General features: G+C 47.7%; 1 protein-coding gene across 1 annotated transcript in view; it reads right to left on the bottom strand.

Moving 5' to 3' along the window:
* The window catches only part of A4GALT (alpha 1,4-galactosyltransferase (P blood group)), a 76,710-nt gene extending 62,550 nt beyond the window's left edge, over nt 1-14,160 (bottom strand). Inside the window, exon 1 of the mRNA XM_044278020.1 lies at nt 14,114-14,160. The gene's annotated coding sequence lies outside the window, so the exon portion shown is untranslated. The remainder of the gene's footprint in view (nt 1-14,113) is intronic.
* Between the last annotated feature and the right edge of the window lie 2,449 nt (nt 14,161-16,609).

Genomic DNA, 16,609 nt, shown 5'->3' with positions numbered 1-16,609 from the left:
ATACCACCAGGTAGGGGTAGTGCAGGGATTGATGCATGAGATGATCATTGGCCGAGACTGTCCTGTGTTCTGGGACCTGTGGGCCAAGGCAGTACCGCAGCAACACCCTGATGCTGCAGACAGCCCCGTGCTCCTTGACCCTGAGATGGTCCCTGACTTTCCGTTCTCGGCCATGGTAGGTGAGAATGAGGAAGATTCTGCCCTTGAGGAGACGGTCCCCGACTTAGAGGTGTCTCGGGGAAACTTTGGGACTGCTCAGTTCCGAGATGAGACTCTAAAAGGGGCCTTAAACAATGTGGGGGTAGTAAATGGGGCACCTCAAGAGCCAGGGGCAGACGAAAGGTACCCTCACTTTGCAATGAATGAAAACTTGTTGTACCGGGTGACTAAAATCCGGGAAGAATTAGTTGAACAGCTCGTGGTTCCTAAAGCATACCGACGCATGGTAATGGACCTGGCACATAACCATGTATTAGGGGGACACTTAGGGGCTGAGAAAACGCTTGAAAGGGTTTTGCAGAGGTTTTATTGGCCCGGGTGTTACAGAGAAATTAAGGATTACTGCCAATCCTGCCCTACGTGCCAAGTAACCTCTCCAGTCGCAAACTTCCGCAGCCCTCTAATACCATTACCAATTATCGAGATACCATTCGAGAGAATTGCGATGGATTTAGTCGGGCCTTTGGTAAAATCCGCAAGGGGGCACCAATATATATTAGTGGTAATGGATTATGCTACCCGATATCCTGAGGCGGTGCCCTTGAGGAAAGCTACCTCTAAAGTTATAGCCAGAGAACTGTTTCAGATTTTCTCCAGAACAGGGCTGCCCAAGGAGATCCTGACTGACCAGGGGACCCCGTTCATGTCCAGGGTCATGCAGGATCTCTGTAAAGTATTAAAAATTAACCAGTTGCGTACCTCAGTGTACCACCCACAGACAGATGGCCTGGTGGAACGCTTCAATAAAACTTTGAAGGCCATGTTGAAAAAAGTGGTTGAGAAAGATGGCAGAGATTGGGATTACCTGTTGCCTTATCTACTGTTCTCAATCAGAGAGGTACCCCAAGTGTCAACAGGTTTCTCTCCTTTTGAGTTGTTGTATGGAAGGCATCCACGAGGCCTGTTAGATATCGCTAAGGAGACCTGGGAGAGTGAGGTCACGCCTTACAAAAGTGTCATTGAACATGTGACTATATTGCAGGAGCGAATAGCTCAAATGACACCTATTGTGAAAGAGCATATGCTCCAAGCACAGGAGGTGCAAGCGAATGTATACAACAGGACCGCCCGTTTTAGACAGTTCAGTCCTGGGGACCGTGTTTTAGTCTTAGTCCCCACAGTGGAGAGCAAGTTCCTGGCCAAGTGGCAAGGGCCCTATGAGATAACTGAGAGGGTGGGCGAAGTTAATTACCGGGTATATCAGCCAGGTAGGAGAAAGCCCTATCAAATCTACCACATCAACTTGTTAAAACCATGGAAGGATAGGGACCCTCCTGAGAGCCCATGTCTGTTGACCCAACCAGACGCCACCATCGACAATGTAAAAATTGCCAAAACCCTGTCCCCTTCCCAAAAATACCAATGTCGGCTCCTGTTACAGCAGAATAGGGACTTGTTTACAGAAACCCCTGGCTTAACCAAGGTCGTGGAACATGAAATTCTAACGGAACCTCAGGCGCGAGTAAATTTCAAACCGTACAGGATACCTGAGGCCCGAAGGGAGATAGTTTCCAAAGAGGTCCAGAGAATGTTAAAACTGGGGGTAATTGAGGAATCCAAAAGTGGGTGGTCTAGTCCCATAGTGCTAGTCCCGAAGCCCAATGGAGAGTGGCGATTTTGTAATGACTACCGAAAATTAAACAAGGTGTCCAAAGTAGATGCTTATCCCATGCCCCAGGTGGATGAGCTCATTGAGAGACTAGGGCCAGCTCGATACATAACGACCCTGGATCTTACAAAGGAATACTGGCAAATTCCGTTGTCTAGAGAAGCTAGGGAAAAAATAGCGTTTGCTACACAGGAAGGGTCCTTCCAGTACGTTAGGATGCCGTTTGGGTTGCAAGGGGCCCCTGCCACCTTCCAGAGAGCTATGGACCAAATCTTACGCCCACATCGGGAATAAACGGCCGCTTACTTGGATGATATAGTGATCTTCAGTCAAGATTGGGAGAGTCACCTCAGTAAAGTTCAGAGCATCCGAGATGCACTACGAAAGGCTGGGTTCACTATAAATCCAAGTAAGTGTGCCATGGGGTTGGAAGAGGCTGGATACTTGGGATATATCGTAGGAAGAGGTATAATAAAACCCCAAGTAACTAAAGTGGAAGCTATCCAAAAATGGCCCCGCCCACTTACCAAGAAACAGGTCAAAGCCTTTCTCGGTATTGTGGGATACTACAGAAGATTTGTTCCTAAGTTTGCAGAAATAGCAGTACCCCTGACCGACCTTACAAAAGGGGGGAAGTCTGCTGTGATCAAGTGGTCCCAGGAGGCTGAAGAGGCCTTCCAAAAACTTAAGTCCGCCCTCTGTAGACAGCCCATCTTGGTAGCCCCTGACTTCTCCCGGGACTTTATTGTTCAGACAGATGCATCAGAAGTAGGCATAGGGGCAGTAATGTCTCAAGTCATAAATGAGGAGGAACATCCCGTGTGTTACCTCAGCAGAAAACTGTCCCCGGCAGAGCGGAATTACTCTATAATTGAAAGGGAATGCTTAGCCATTAAGTGGGCCCTTGATTGTCTCCGATACTATCTCCTGGGACGGAGATTTACACTGGTCTCGGATCATGCCCCTCTGCAATGGTTAAGAGAGAAAAAGGGTAAGAATGCCCGTGTCACCCGTTGGTTTCTAGCTCTACAGGACTTTAGGTTTTCGGTAGAGCATAGGCCGGGAAGGCTACAAGGAAATGCGGATGCCCTATCCAGAGTACACTGCATGTTTGCTGGAGTTGCCCAGACCCCCGGCTTTGGGCAGAGGGGGGGGGGGGATATGTAGAAAGGCACAAGGGACCATCATAGATGGAAGATATGTGTCACCGAGGTTCCTGGCCTCGGTGAAGTAGGAGCCAGTAGTGTAAATGTCCGCAGCAGTTGCTGATGGACACTTTGATAGTTAGCATAGCTGTGAAAAGCTAATTCGGGCCGGCTCTTACTGGGAGCAGCCAAAGTGCAGGGAGGGTTGGCTGTTCCCCATGGTCCAGGCCGGGTTTTGACGGGCTTACAAAAAGTCAGCCAGCAGGGTCAGTGGTGTGATTACCTGGCTGATGGTGGAGCTCTGTGTAGCTGTGTGTTTTGGAGCCGAGTGAAAACCAGTGGGTCTCTGCCGAGAGACAAAGGACAAAGCAAGGTTCCCATCCACTCCGTGGGGAGTACGGTACTGTGCCCTAAAATTATCTACGTGATTGTTCATATTCAAGATTGAACAGTTTTTCTTTAAGTGTCAGCTGAAGTAAGCTGATCACTACCGCCTGTTGAATTGTGGTGTGCCAACAATAAAAGACATTTATTACTTTGATTTCCACCACTAAAAGGCTACTGTGTCTTTATCTGAAGGCTACCATTTGGGAAATCCCTACAATATATAAAAAATTTCCTGACTCCCATTCTCCACCGCTGTCTGTGATGCACGCCACAGACGACTTAACCTGCAAGCAGACGACTTAACCTGCAAGTTCGATAATGAAATATATATTAAGAGAATACCCACTATTGATAAGGATAAAAATAGTATCAAAAGAGATAAAGTGCAAGTGCAAAACTGCTATGTGAGCAGAAGAAAAAGAGACAACTCTCCAATGTGGGTCTCTGAATAAATATATATATATATATATATATATATATATATATATATACACCTGTTCAACTCAATTGAACGAATGATAAAGTGCATGTGCCAATTATAAAAAAATAAAAATAAAAAAAAAATAAAAAATCACAAGAAAAAACATAGTAAATGTTTTTTTTGTCAAAAAAGCTAAATCCGCAAAAAAGGTCAGACAAACACACAGTACTTTACACACGGTACGTGACCTTATCTTCTTTATCTGCTTGTTTGTCTGACCTTTTTTCAGATTTAGCTTTTACGTAAAAATTACGTTTTTGTTTATTTTTACTTGAAACTTAAAATTTTTTGGGGGAAAACTTTATTTTTCCAACTTTAGCCATTTAGCCACCGGTGATCGGAAATACGCAAGACGTGTCCTTAAGTACCGGGACATCAGGGCGTACTGGTACGCCATGTGTCCGGAAAAGAGGTTAAAGGAGCCATGCACCAATTCTGCTGCAGTCGCCCATAGCAACCTGCATCTAAACTGCATTGTAGCCAATACTGATCCCTCCAATCTGGTACTGGGTATCAAGGGTCATGTCTGACAGCGAAGATAGCACCCACTTGGACCGCAGTGATCCATCATCAGCAGCTGCAGCCACCGGCATCATGCCTCTTACTATGCCATACTATTTTGGGGCACCCTGGCTCCCGTTACTCAGGAGAGTCCCATTCACTCAGGGAATTTCGTGTTAAAATTCTAGCCACGTTTAAGCTATATCCAGTATCACAGGATCAGAAAGTGGAAATTCTGATTAGCCAGTTACATGGAGTTGCGCTCCGGGAGCTCAAGTCCTGGCCTTGGCTAGAGCAGAAAACCGCTGAACAGATCCTAGACTTACTCAGTACCACCTTTGAGACTAGGACCGCCTCTGAACTTAAAATGCGCTTCTTTGGAAAGCGGCAGCAGTCAAAGGAGACCTTGAGAGACTTTGCACTTTGCAAGAAGCCCTGCGGGCTGTTATCCACATTGATCCCCATAAAGCTGAGGGACAAGATCAAACCCTCAGGGAACAGTTGACGAATCCCTCAAACGTCAGCTGAAGATGCTGTCAGCTCAGCACCCAGATACCCCTTTCTTGGATTTTAAGGAACTTGCTATTGGCATCCTAGGGAAAAGTCACCAAGCTGAACCCCCTGAAAACAAGAGGGCAGGGCCCGCACTACAGCCTGCTACTCACTGCCAAATAGCTGAGCATTGGGCTCAGGCACCCGTTCCAGATGCCGTAGCAGCTCTGACTGCTCAAGTCTCCCTCTTGGCTGAGAATTTGGAGAGGATAAGGAAACAGCTAGAGCGACTGGAACAGCAGCCAAAGGTGGAGAAAAGGGACTTCTGCAAACAGAGACCGCCCTACACCCGATTCACAAGAATATCGGCGCCAGCCAATCGGTAGGTTGTCAGACCCCGGTTATCAAAACATTAGGAAACACTTTATGCCTGCATTGTCACACACTTTATGCCTAGGTATGTGGGTGTTAAAGATATGTGAATTTTAGTCTATATTTTGTATATCTAGGATTGTAATGAGTTAACTTTTTCTACTTTCAAGTGCCCACCCACCCCATCTTTGTTTCAAGACTGGAGGAGAGAGGGGGGCAAAGGGCTGTGCTGTGAGAAGTGTCTGTTTTCTCATCTTTGTACAGGTGTCCCAAGAGTCATATAGACTGTGAAAGAGTGCATAAGCCAATTATATGGCTCGATGATATGTATATATTATTCACTGCCTATAGAGAAGCATCTCTTTGAAGTGTCACATATGACGTAGGCAGTATTCTTGTTAGGATAAACTCCATTACAAAATGGCGATGGTAACCAGATGTTTACATTAGTTCACATTCCAAAGTAGGACCCAGTGTGCAGATGCAGGTGTATTATCTCCTCTCTCTTAGCTCTTCTTCCTTTTTGACCAATGAAACAATGTTTTAGCCTCAGAGAGGACTGCCCTCTTCTGAAGATGTATATACACTTACCCCGTGTAATAAAAATTTGAGATTGCATTGACCATCTATGTGTCAGCGTCTAGTCTCTCAGCCACGCATGGATATTAACCCCTGGGGGGGGGTACATTGATTTAGGGCACCAGAGTGTATCTTAAATGCCCTAATTTAGGGCATCTTTATCATTCCCACTGATGAAGGAGCAGTGAGCTCCGAAACGCGTATGGGGTAACTTGAGGTAGCCATACCCATACCAAGCTAGCTAAAATTAAAAGGATCCGAACTTCTAACAGCTCCGGAGCACGCCTAACTTTTGAAAAAAAAACACAGCCTCTTATTCCCGCCATCGGACAGCACGTGTAACGCCGATGGAAATTGAGCGGGAGAGTCAGTAAGCGCAGGTGACGTCACCGGAAGTCACGCACAGCCGCAGCAGCAGACGGGCCGAGCATACAGCTCCGCAAGCAGGAAGTAAGTCTTTGAGCGGGAAGAAGACACGTGGAAGCCAGGAGCCCGCCAGGAGCCGCTCACCAACTCACATCTCATCTACAGGAGGGTAACGTACCTGCTAAAAACAGCAGTACTCTATTACAACATTATTGTGGGACAACTGTAGAAACAAATTATCACCAACCGGAGGTGAAACTTTATATCCATCTGAAACAAAGGGAGCAAATTCAGATCGGACACTAATTCCCTCAAAAAAAGGGGGCCCCCACCTCTCATCTATATTTGTTCCCTATATGACAAGATTGGATTTTTACTACCTCATCTTTCATACTATCATCAATTTATTGTATGTACTGTATACACTATTATTCGACTGTTCTACATTTTTCCACTTCAAAGGAGAACGCCATTTTTTTGCCTAGGATCCATTACTACTTATACACGTATCAGTTGACGGAAACGAGCCATATACTTATGTCAGCAATCTACTCTTTTTTTATGCATTTTTATTGCTTTTTAATCCACAAATTGTGAATTGTTATTATATTGTCCATATTTTATACTTCCAGGAGAACAATATCTTTTACTAGTTATTATCTTTTTTCCCAACAGCTGGCATATACCAGCCCACTAATAAAATATTCTTTTACATACAGTACCTATGACTAGAGTGCCATCCCTATACTTATCCTAAGATGTTTACATTAGTTCACATTCCAAAGTAGGACCCAGTGTGCAGATGCAGGTGTATTATCTCCTCTCTCTCATCTCTTCTTCCTTTTTGACCAATGAAACAATGTTTTAGCCTCAGAGAGGACTGCCCTCTTCTGAAGATGTATATACGCTTACCCCATGTAATAAAAATTTGAGATTGCATTGACCATCTATGTGTCAGCGTCTAGTCTCTCAGCCACGCATGGATATTAACCCCTGGGGGGGGGGGGGGGGGTACATTGATTTAGAGCACCAGAGTGTATCTTAAATGCCCTAATTTAGGGCATCTTTATCATGGGCGCCCACCCCGTGGTTGAAGTTGACATCAACGGAGTGAAGTTTCCTGCTTTAATTGATATCGGATCTCAAGTGACTACCATCCGCCAAGTAGCATTTGACACATGCCGAAACGGAGCCCAGCTGACGCAACCTCCTGAATCTTGGCTCCACATCATAGCTACCAATGCAAACCGGTGCCTATACTAGGTTATTGGGAACCCACCTTACAGATGGAAGATACCAAACTCCCATGCCAAGGGGTAGCCGTTATTCAGGCCCCAGAAGATGACAATTGCCCTGTGGTCCTGGGGATGAATGTACTCGGCAACTGTTACCCTGAAGTGCTGAAAGCCTTAAAGAAAACCCTACTGACTGCCCCCGTGCAACTCAATGTGTTATAAACCAGACCATTCAAGTGCTAGCCGCTTAACAAAAATTCAGCAATCAACTGGGCAAAATCTGCCGTGTCCGCATCAAGGATGCTCAACCTATCACACTCCAGCCTGGAGCAGAGACTCTGATATGGTGCAAGGCTAGCATCAGTATCCAAGCTCAGGATTATCAGGCCCTTGTGGGCCCTTATCACATCCATCAGCAGGATATCCTGGATTCCCCTACTGCTGCGGCCCAACAATCACTCCAAACAGTGGAGGAAACCAAAGACCTGCCGGAACAGCCCTGGTGGGTTAAACTACATATTGGGGATACCACAACCTCTACCGAAACAATCAACGGTGTGCTGGACTTAGTCAAACAACACCATCAAGTCTTCAGCAAACATCCTCTGGACTATGGTCAGACTCGCTTAATACAGGACATCATTCCAACTGGCACTCATCCTCCAATCAAAGAGAGATGCAGACCAGTCCCTCCTGCCATGTACCAGCAGGTGAAGAAGATGGTGCAGGATATGAAGACAAGCAATGTCATCCAGGATAGTCACAAGCCCCTGGGCTGCCCCCTTAGTCCTGGTAAAGAAGAAGGATGGAACCATCCATTTTTGTGTGGACTACCGTAAGATCAACAACATTACGCACAAGGATGCGTAGCCCCTGTCACGAATTGAGGAGTCCCTGGTTTTATCTTGTGTGCTTTGGACCTTCAGCAATGATTAAAAAAAAAAAAAAGTAAAAAAAAAATAAAATATATATATATATACACACACATTTGAATAGCGTATCCCTGTTTACAGTATAAGATGATAGGAGTTTTTGCACTTTAATGTTATTCTAAATGCAAAAGGTGTGCCACCTCTAGCTGGGCCTGTGGCCATCTGTACTGCAGCATAGTACAACTGTCAGTATATTATGACAGTTTGCCTGTGAGATCCACTGGCTTCCTGTTGCCTTGGCAATCAGCCAGGTTCTGCCACCGATCTCGAGGTGCAGTGAGAATGCAGGACGTATGCATACGTCCAGTTGTGTGAACATTGCAGCTGCAAGGACATATGCATACATCCTGAAGTAAGAAGGGGTTAAAGGGTTTTTCCCATCTCATTAAGTTATATATATCTACAGTATCGGGGATAACAAGCAGATAGGTGGAAGTCTGACTGCTGGAACCCCTGCCGATCCTGAGAATGTAGACATGCATAGGGAATGGATGGAGTGGTGGACACGCAGGTGCAGTCCGCATTATTCACTCCAGGCACAATTATGTCCCCATTCTCAGGATTGGTGGGGGCCAGTGGTCAGACCCCCATCTACTGCTTTAGCTTATAGAGCAGTGGTCTCCAAACTGTGGAGCTCCAGATATTGCAAAACTACAACTCCCAGCATGCCTGGACAGCCAACGAGAGTTGTAGTTTACTGAGGGCAGTGATACAGCTGAATTCAGGAAAGCGCCCGCAGCTGCTGGCCAAGTGCATAAGTACCTGAAGCTCCTAGCATTAAGTAATGCTAAGAGCATCAGATCATTATGATCTGTGGATGGCACTGTTATGGAGGGGGATCTGTGGATGCCACTGTTATGGAGGGGGATCTGTGGATGCCACTGTTATGGAGGGGGATCTGTGGATGCCACTGTTATGGAGGGGGATCTGTGGATGCCACTGTTATGGAGGGGGATCTGTGGATGCCACTGTTATGGAGGGGGATCTGTGGATGCCACTGTTATGGAGGGGGATCTGTGGATGCCACTGTTATGGAGGGGGATCTGTGGATGCCACTGTTATGGAGGGGGATCTGTGGATGCCACTGTTATGGAGGGGGATCTGTGGATGCCACTGTTATGGAGGGGGATCTGTGGATGCCACTGTTATGGAGGGGGATCTGTGGATGCCACTGTTATGGAGGGGGATCTGTGGATGCCACTGTTATGGAGGGGGATCTGTGGATGCCACTGTTATGGAGGGGGATCTGTGGATGCCACTGTTATGGAGGGGGATCTGTGGATGCCACTGTTATGGAGGGGGATCTGTGGATGCCACTGTTATGGAGGGGGATCTGTGGATGCCACTGTTATGGAGGGGGATCTGTGGATGCCACTGTTATGGAGGGGGATCTGTGGATGCCACTGTTATGGAGGGGGATCTGTGGATGCCACTGTTATGGAGGGGGATCTGTGGATGCCACTGTTATGGAGGGGGATCTGTGGATGCCACTGTTATGGAGGGGGATCTGTGGATGCCACTGTTATGGAGGGGGATCTGTGGATGCCACTGTTATGGAGGGGGATCTGTGGATGCCACTGTTATGGAGGGGGATCTGTGGATGCCACTGTTATGGAGGGGGATCTGTGGATGCCACTGTTATGGAGGGGGATCTGTGGATGCCACTGTTATGGAGGGGGATCTGTGGATGCCACTGTTATGGAGGGGGATCTGTGGATGCCACTGTTATGGAGGGGGATCTGTGGATGCCACTGTTATGGAGGGGGATCTGTGGATGCCACTGTTATGGAGGGGGATCTGTGGATGCCACTGTTATGGAGGGGGATCTGTGGATGCCACTGTTATGGAGGGGGATCTGTGGATGCCACTGTTATGGGGAGGGATCTGGGGATGACACTGTTATGGGGAGGGATCTGGGGATGACACTGTTATGGGGGATCTGGGGATGACACTGTTATGGGGGATCTGGGGATGACACTGTTCTGGGGGATCTGGGGATGACACTGTTATGGGGGATCTGGGGATGACACTGTTATGGGGGATCTGGGGATGAAACTGCTATAAGGGATCTGGGGATGACACTGTTATGGGGGAGGGATCTGTGGATGGCACTGTTATGGGGGGGATCTGTGGATGACACTGTTATGGGGGGGGGGGGATCTGTGGATGACACTGCTATGGGGGGGGGGGGTCTGTGGATGACACATACCGTATATAGCATCTTATGCTATATGTGTCATCCCCATATCCACCCTATGACAGTGTCATCCTGGGATCTACCCCCCCCCCCCTCCTATATAACAGTGTCCAGGGCCAGACTGGGGATAAAAACCAGCCCTGGAAAAAGTTGCATACCAGCCCCACAGCATTGCGTCATTATTTACTTGTTTATAAAAGGGGAAAGCATTCATTTTAAAACACGTGTGTAAACACGAATATGAACTTTGCCCCACAATAGCTCGTTTGTAGAACCCCCATTGTTCATATTATCACAGTAGACCAGCTTTTCCCAACCAGGATGCCTCCAGCTGTTGTAAAACTACAACTCTCAGCATGCCCAGACAGCGTTTGGCTGTTAGGGCATGCTGGGAGATGTAGTTTTGCAACAGCTGGAAGCATCCTGGTAGGGAAACACTACAGTAGACCATTATCCCATCCAATTGGGTCAGAACTAAGAATAATCAAAGAACTTTACTTTAAAGAATGGAAGACACAGTTTCAAACTCTTACTTTATATTAGTTACTCAACACACATAAAACTAGTAGTTGATGAATAGTGCAAAAAAAAAAAAAAAACAAGAGGGGAAAAAAATGCAAATAAACCTTTTGAGGTAAAAAGTGCAAAATGTTATACTAAACCATGTGACCATGCTGGTATAACCTGGGCATCTCCTGTATATAATTATATATGTATAGCTGGTATATGTTATACATCATCTTGTATACAGTATAACTTATACCAGCTGTACATATATAATTATATACAGAAGATGCCCAGGTTATACCAGCATGGTCCATATCACTATATACAGGAAGATGTATAACTTATACCAGCCTTACATATATAATTATATACAGAAGATGCCCAGGTTATACCAGCATGGTTCATGTCACTATATACAAGAAGATGTATGACTTATACCAGCTGTACATATATAATTTATACTCAGATATATAGTCCTCCTGTAAGTACCTGGGGCAGTGGGATCTGTGCTAACCTTGTGCCTAGTGGGCCGAGTGCTGATTCTGCTGGTTCTTCAAGCACTGGACGGCCTGGACCATCAGCGTGGAATCGTGGATGGCAGGCAGTGCTAGTGAGCATTGACAATGGCACCCGTGCTCTGCAGCCGCTCCCGCCTAAACTAAAGGCATGCGCCGTCGGATGTGCCACTCAAGCAGCAGCGCTGTGCTGATTATTGGTATGTCTGGGTTCAGCTCTGAGCCCGGACAACCCCTTTAAGGGGTCACTTGCAGCATACGGGTAGGCTACCCGACACTGCTAGATTGGAATGTGTATTTCCCTTTAAGCCAGTCAGGCCGGTTACCGGCAATCCTTGTCACAGCCAGCAGAGGGAGCCCCCAGTTCAGTATAAATAGGCTAGGGCCTAGCTCAGGAAGGCAGAAGTTTCTAGACTCAGTGCTGAGAGGGTAGCGTAAGCCCTGTAACCGGATTCCAGATCCGAGGAGAAGGTTCCCCTCCTGAGTCCGTATTCGTAGAAGCAAGAAGGGCATAGTTAAACAGCCTGAAGACCCAGAATAAAACAGAAGGCGAGTCTAATCAGCAAGAGGTACTCAAGGTAACAGAAGAGGTACTTGATAAAGACAGATTCAAGGATACGCCAGAGCTAGGGCATCAGACCTTGGAGAATAAGTCACATGTTTCAGGATCAGTCAGGAATAGAGTGCAAGCCTCCTGTACTACAAGTCCTGTGTTTAACCCTCTGAAAATCACCTTGCTATTTCCGGCCTGTCTGTAAGCTATGTAAAACCACTGTCTTCATATGCAAACCAACTGTCTTCAATGGAACTGCGCTTCCAATGACATCCATGCTTGATTACTATTGAAAATTCTAGTAAAGTTCCAGTTTTGGTTGGCTATCACGTGGTTACTCCATTATTCTACATAACATTATACGGCGTGTCACCGTTCAATTGACACTGGCGTCACGAACATTTATGAACTGCCTGTTCCAGTATCTACCCAGATTGAAGACGACAGTGAATCCCAGGTTAGTGGGTTACCCTGCACTACAAAGCCCAGCATACCTATAGCTACACTACTGACCCCCCTGGGACACTGCACACTGACCCTAAATTACCCAGCTTATATATGTACAAGCAGCTAGATGTAGGTGCAAGGATCTCAGCACTGAAATGAAGTAAAGATGGAGGCATCCCAGGTCAGTCGCTCCCCAGCCTTCATATGGCCAGCAACACAAGAAATGTGACATTTAGATTTGCTACCCCTTTAAGAAATTGGGCATTGCAAAATCATGTTTGTTTTATGAATTCTTTGGTTTAGGCGCTTTGGTAAACAGGACGATGTCTGGCAACCATGCCCGGCTCAAGCTGCCAAGTTTTCCCTTTACAGAATTGTTTATACCCAGTATAAAAACGGTGCCAAGACAAAGAGTTAGGGCTGTATTAGACCAACAGACTGGTTTTCTCACCAATCATTGGTCAGATGTCCGTTTACACACACAGATCTTTTGTTATACTCACCAGCTATTGGTCTGATTGGACAGTTAGAGGACAGCCGCCAACATGATCTTAGGATTCACGTAAGGTCGGGCAGGTAACTAGAAACCCTGGTATCCATAAGACCGAGTCAGTCAGTGAGGTCGGAGCTGCCCCTAGATGGGCATTTAAGCAGTTCTGTGCCTTACTGAAGGTCACATGACGAGGCCAGCCTAGACCCAGGGTATACAGAAGAGGCCGACCTGTGACACTGAGCCACACAGTCTGCAAAACTGATGCAATGGAATGGGTATGTGACAATCCCTACATCTTCATATGCACTTACCGATCTGATGACAGCAAGCAGAGGTAGTGAGAACTTGAGACACTAATATATGCAGAGCTTTCCACTAGGCTCCTGCACACAACAAAAAATAAGGACAGCAAACCACGAGCTGCCCACATCCGTAAATCCGTTCTGCAAAAGAGCTAGAGCATATCCTTTCTGAAGACAAGAACAGGCATTTTTAACATGGGGTGGGGGAGGGGGGCGTGCAGGACGCACACGGTCGGTATCAGAGGACTGCGGACAGCGAGTGCATACGGCCTTACACAGCGTAGGCAGGCATCACACCATCATTTCACCGCTCTCACACGTCAGTGTTTGATCAGTGATTAGAAGCCAGAACCCAGAGTGGCACCTGCAGAGATAGGCTATAAGGAAAGATCTGCTCCTGGTCACCAGAAGTCCTCATGCATGGCACAGAGGAGGGGGTGGGGGATGCAGGACCCCAGCAGAGGGACTGAAATCTCAGAACTGATGTAATGAACCCCCCCAAAGTGCAGCTACATGCCATTGTCATTCATTTATGTCCTGAATCTGTGGAACTACAAGCAACAGCATGCTGCAGATGTCACATGCAGTATGACATGATGGTACTTGTAGTGCAGCAGCGGCTGCAGACCAGGATCTAGTGACATTCACCCAAACCCTCGTAGCCTTGACACAGTAGGAGGGGAACATGCAGATACATAGCACACAGACTGAATGGAGAGCCGTCCCCTGTCGCTCTCCTGTTAAGTGCATTAACCCCCTCCATCCCTGCTCCCGTTCTCACCTCCCTAGCCTCTGTCTCCACGCCGCCGGCGTACACTCGCTCCCCAGCCACCGGAAAAACGCATTAAACTTCTCGTGACGTCATCATGACATGAGCTGTGGCACACGAGACAGGCTATCCACTAACACTACGGCGTTTCAGAAGTAGCTTGTACGAGGAACTAATTACGTGAATAGATGTGGGCGTGTCCTGCAGGCTGACTGTGGGGGGCCAAGCAGGGGCGTAACTATAAGTGACTGGGCCCCACAGCAAATATTTGTAAGGGCCCCCCCCAGCGTGCTTCGCACCTCCCTCCTCCTGTGTAAACCCCACTCCTTTGGCACAGTGTAGAGGTATACTGTATATTGTGTGGCACAGTGTAGCGGTATACTGTATATTGTGTGGCACAGTGTAGCGGTATACTGTATATTGTGTGGCACAGTGTAGCGGTATACTGTATATTGTGGGGCACAGTGAAGAGGTATACTGTATATTGTGGGGCACAGTGTAGAGGTATACTGTATATTGTGTGGCACAATATAGAGGTATACTGTACATTGTGGGGCACAATATAGAGGTATACTGTACATTGTGGGGCACAGTATAGAGGTATACTGTATATTGTGGGGCACAGTGTAGCGGTATACTGTATATAGTGGGGCACAGTGTAGCGGTATACTGTATATAGTGTGGCACAGTGTAGCGGTATATTGTATATTGTGTGGCACAGTGTAGCGGTATATTGTATATTGTGTGGCACAGTGTAGCGGTATACTGTACATTGTGAGGCACAGTGTAGCGGTATACTGTACATTGTGAGGCACAGTGTAGGCTATAGGTGTATAACATAAACATATTTCACATGAACACTCACAGTTACTTGGCTTGGCCCTTGGGGATCTGACGCCACTTCCACACTTTGGCCGCGGGCTCGGTGGAGCTGATGTTGTGTTTTATCCTAATGAGAAAGATTTCATAATAAGGATTTGGAGAAGGGGGAAGAGGGATAGCAGAGCAGGTGAGGCTGGTGCTGCTACTAGAGGGGCATACCATGGGGGAGTAATAAAGCCCACCATAATGCCCCCCCCCCCCCAGTAGAAATAATTCTCCTTATAATGTGCAAAAAATACCCCCCTGTAATGCCCCCAGTTGAGCTAATGTCCCCATAGTGCCCCCATAATTTGCTAGTATAAAATACCCCCATAGTGCTCCTCTCCCCCCTCCCTCCTAGTGCCCCCCCCCATAATGTACCAGTATAAAATGCCCCATATATAGGGCTCCAGTAGATGCCCCTCAGTGTCCGGCCTCTGATCATTGTGCCAAACCCACCCATGTGCCAGTATCAAGTGCCAACCCCCCCCCCCCCCCCACATGCCAGTATCAAGTGCCTCTCTCCTCCCCCCCATGTGCCAGTATCATAATGCCAAACCCACCCATGTCCCAGTATCAAGTGCCAAACCCCCACCCCCACATGCCAGTATCAAGTGCCTCTCTCTCTCCCCCCATGTCCCAGTATATCATAGTGCCATCTCCCCCCCCCCCCCCAAAAAAAAAAAATGTGGCAGTATCAAGTGCCTCTCTCCCCGCCATGTGCCAGTATGAGGTGCCAACCCCTCCCCCCCATGTGCCAGTATCAGGTACAGGGCCAGTCTTTAATATTGATTGGTCCCTGGGCAAAAATGTACTTGGGCCCCTGGATCCCGCCTTCCCACAACACACACACAAAAAATCCTACCACACATCTGGTAGAGTACAGTGATATAAATACTTCCAGTTCTGAAGACTCCAGCGGCTCAGGATCAGTGCTCTAGGCAGCTGGGCTCAGGCTGGAAGTGGGCACCGCTCTGAAGGAAGGAGACCAGGGCTCGGCTCACCCTAGTGTTACAGTGCACCCCAGCACCCCACAGTATGCAGTATAGCACGCTATAGTATACAGCACCACACAGCATGCAGTAGGGCTGCACGATAGGGGAATTTTGTGCGATTGCGATTAGGGCCCTAAAAATTGCGATAACGATATGCGATGCAATATTTTAAGGGAATTGTGCTAGAGGTCTATTTGCTTGGATTTTCCCATATGAGCCGCTGACGCGGCTGGGTATGACATAGTTATGGGGGTTTCTGTGGAGGACGCCGTGTTGTGGGGGTTTCTGTGGAGGACGCCGAGTTGTGGGGGTTTCTGTGGAGGACGCCGAGTTGTGGGGGTTTCTGTGGAGGACGCCGTGTTGTGGGGGTTTCTGTGGAGGACGCCGTGTTGTGGGGGTTTCTGTGGAGGACGCCGTGTTGTGGGGGTTTCTGTGGAGGACGCCGTGTTGTGGGGGTTTCTGTGGAGGACGCCGTGTTGTGGGGGTTTCTGTGGAGGACGCCGTGTTGTGGGGGTTTCTGTGGAGGACGCCGTGTTGTGGGGGTTTCTGTGGAGGACGCCGTGTTGTGGGGGTTTCTGTGGAGGACGCCGTGTTGTGGGGGTTTCTGTGGAGGACGCCGTGTTGTGGGGGTTTCTGTGGAGGACGCCGTGTT

Source organism: Bufo gargarizans, chromosome 2 (genome assembly GCF_014858855.1).
Source record: "Bufo gargarizans isolate SCDJY-AF-19 chromosome 2, ASM1485885v1, whole genome shotgun sequence".
NCBI lineage: Eukaryota > Metazoa > Chordata > Amphibia > Anura > Bufonidae > Bufo > Bufo gargarizans.
This window is presented reverse-complemented; position numbering and strand designations above follow the sequence as displayed.